At 42.1% G+C, this 3,346-nt stretch overlaps 1 non-coding gene across 1 annotated transcript; it reads left to right on the forward strand.

The window, feature by feature from the left end:
- The first annotated feature begins 2,845 nt into the window (after positions 1-2,845).
- LOC141609869 (small nucleolar RNA R71) lies at positions 2,846-2,952 on the forward strand. The gene has a single exon (XR_012527776.1). It is a non-coding gene; the product is annotated as a small nucleolar RNA R71 (small nucleolar RNA).
- The last annotated feature ends 394 nt before the right edge of the window (positions 2,953-3,346 follow it).

Here is a 3,346-nt window from a genome sequence, read left to right on the forward strand (position 1 = left end):
AAATTCGAAATGCAGGGGGAAGACGGGCGGTTTTTGCTCGGGACGCCCGGATTTGGCCTGTTCTGGGTTGGGAAAAATTCGCCTAAAGACGGGCGTCTTTCAGTGAAGACGCTCGGATTTGCAAACACGGGACGGGCGTCTTTTACAGAAGACGGGCGGATTCCTTTACAGGGATTTTTCTTGTTTTCCTCAGCCAAAAAGACGGGCGTCTTTCTTTCAGGACGGGCGGATTTTTGAAGACGGGCGGATTTGAATGCAGGACGCTTGGATTTGCTGTCAGTCACAAAATTTCAAAAGTTCAGCTCAGAGGGCAGGCGTCTTCTACCCAATATGCCCGGATTTCCTGAAGACGGGCGGATTCTTCTGAATCTGCTCGGATTCGACCCCTTTTCACCCGGATTCAGTTCCATCCGTGTACATTGCATATCCCTTGTCATTCTTCCACTCTTCTTCATATCTCGTGTTCTTCATTGTGGGGGCACTACTAAGGCATGGATAGCCTAGGCAATTGTTATCCCCACACTAAGCTAAAGCACTACACATTAATTGAAATCATTAGTCCCTCCCTCACTTCTCTCAAATATGACAATTATCTTGATCAAGGTATAAAAATCCAAAAATAACAAAAATGCAATAGATGAATTGAAATGCGAGTTAGGGAGTTAGAAATATTTACAAATGGTGGTTTAGGGAGGACTCCACCAAACTCTCATTCTTGATGAGATGTCAAGGGGGAATGTCCAAGGTGTTGTTGATGTTGCTCAACACCTTGAAAAAGTAATCAAAAGCTTGTTCATTGTTATGATAAAGGTCTTCAATAGACCTTGGCCCTTGTTGTCGATCTTGATCGATGGCATTACCAATGTAGGGATTAAAAATCCCTTCAAATTCGTCGTCCCAAAGACCACAAACTTCATTAAGTTGATCATTAAAAATCTCTTGATTTGATGGAGACAACTCTCCCATTTTCTTTTCTTGGCCAATGAGGCCATCCTCTTCTTCTTTGCTTGACTTTGATGAGCTTTGCAAGCTCTCTTTGTTACAATTCACTTGCTCTTTGAATGGAGCATCTTCAATTTTCTTCTTCCATTGGAGTTCCGACTTCTTCTTATCATCCTTCCGGCTATAATGATCAATCATGAAACATGGTTCATGCAAACGTGGAGCTCTCATAGTCTTGTCAAGATTAAAGGTTATACTCTCATCTCCCACTTCTAGAGTGAGCTCTCCATGCTTCACATCAATCACCGCACCCGCGGTGTGTAAGAAAGGTCTTCCTAGGATGATTGGAATGTTGGAATCTTCTTCCATATCAACAATGACAAAGTCCACCGGGATGAAAAACTTCCCAATTAAATGCGGAACATCTTCCCATATCCCTAATGGTGTCTTCGTCGATCTATCGGCCATTTGGAGTGTGATATTGGTGCATTTAAGCTCTCCCATCCCCAACCTTTTACTCACCGAGTGCGGCATAACACTCACAGTAGCCCCTAGATCACATAAGGCTTTGTTGATCGTGGTGTCGCCAATGGTACACGGTATTGAGAAGCTTCCCGGATCCTTTAGTTTTGGAGGTGAACTCCCTTGAAGTATTGCACTACTCACCTTAGTGAAGGCGATAGTCTCAAGCTTCCGGATCGACTTCTTCTTTGTGAGGATGTCTTTCATGTATTTTGCATAGGCCGGCACGTGATTGATTAATTCCGTGAAAGGAATCGAGACTTCCAAATTCTTCACAATTTCCATAAACTTTCCAAGTTGGTCATCAAATTTGGGCTTGGCTTGACGACTTGGAAAAGGAAGTCTAATCACAATGGGCTCCTTCTCCTTGACCTTGTCTTCATTTTTCTTTGAAATTTCTTCTTTTGATGGTTCTCCATCCTTGGAGTTTTGCACAATTTCTTCCTTATCACTAGCTTCCACAACTTCATCCTCAACTTGCTTCTTCGGTGCTTCATACCTTGTACCACTTCTCAAGTGAATGGCACTAACCGTTTCATGTCTTGGGGGATTACTTTGAGGTGGTAATTGCCCCTTTTGTCTTTGTGAGCTTGAAGATGCTAGTTGAGTCAATTGGGTTTCCAACATCTTGGTGTGAGCTAGGATGTTGTTGATGGTGGTTTCCTTTGCTTGACTATCTTTTTGCATTTGAGTGAAAAACTCTTGTTGATTCTTTTGCATTTGGAGGACCGCTTTTTGAACATCAAAACCTTGGTCATTTTGGTGATTGTATGGATTTTGATTTTGGTAGCCTTGGTTTTGGTTGTAAAAGGGTCTTTGATTTTGGTTTCTCATGGGAGATGGGGTGTATGTTGTTTGAGGGTTTTGAACATTTTGGCTTTTGTATGAGAGATTTGGATTGAACTTGGTGTTTTCATTGTAATAGTTGGAATAAGGGGTACCACTCTTGTATGCTTGTAAAGCATTCACTTGTTCATTTGTTCCCCTACATTCACTTTGGTCATGTCCCAAAGTTCCACAATTCTCACATATCCCACTTGGGATTGATGAAGATGCTGTCATGGCATTAACATGATGCTTTGGTGATTTTGAGGCTTCTTCAAGTCTAGCCATAGCTTTTTCAAACTTCAAATTGATTGTGTCAATGTGAGCACTAAGTTGAGCACCCAATTGAGTAACGGAGTCCACTTCATGCTTTCCTCCTCTAGTAGCCTTGCGAGGTCTACTATATTGTGAGTTATGGACCGCCATTTCCTCAATTTTGTTCCATGTTTGATTGTCATCAACTTCGGTGAACATTCCATTTGATCCCATGTTGAGAATGTTCCTTGAATCTTCATATAGACCGTTCCAAAATTGTTGTACCAAGAACCACTCGCTAAGTCCATGATGAGGACATGAGCGACAAATTCCCTTGAACCGCTCTCAAGCTTCATACAAAGATTCTTCATCCCTTTGCTTAAAACCCGTAATTTGAGCTCTTAGCATGTTAGTCTTTTCCGGTGGGTAGAATTTTTTGTAGAAAGCTAGAGCCAACTTCTTCCAAGAATCAATTCCGAGAGTGGCCTTATCAAGGCCCTTCAACCATTGTTTTGCGGTGCCAATTAGAGAAAAAGGAAATAAGACCCATCGAATTTGGTCTTGAGTTACACCGGTTTGAGAAATCGCATCACAATAGTCACAAAAGGTTTCCATATGAGAATGAGGGTCTTCACTAGGCATCCCCCCAAATTGGCTTCTTTCAACTAATTGGATAAATGCGGATTTGGCAATGAAATTTCCGGTTAGATGTTGTGGTGTGGGAGTACCATTGGGTAGGTTCTCCTCGGTAGGTACGGTATGTGATGAAAACTTAGGCATTGTGGGTTGATTTTGTGTTGTA

Source organism: Silene latifolia, chromosome 10 (genome assembly GCF_048544455.1).
Source record: "Silene latifolia isolate original U9 population chromosome 10, ASM4854445v1, whole genome shotgun sequence".
NCBI classification, from domain to species: Eukaryota; Viridiplantae; Streptophyta; class Magnoliopsida; order Caryophyllales; family Caryophyllaceae; genus Silene; species Silene latifolia.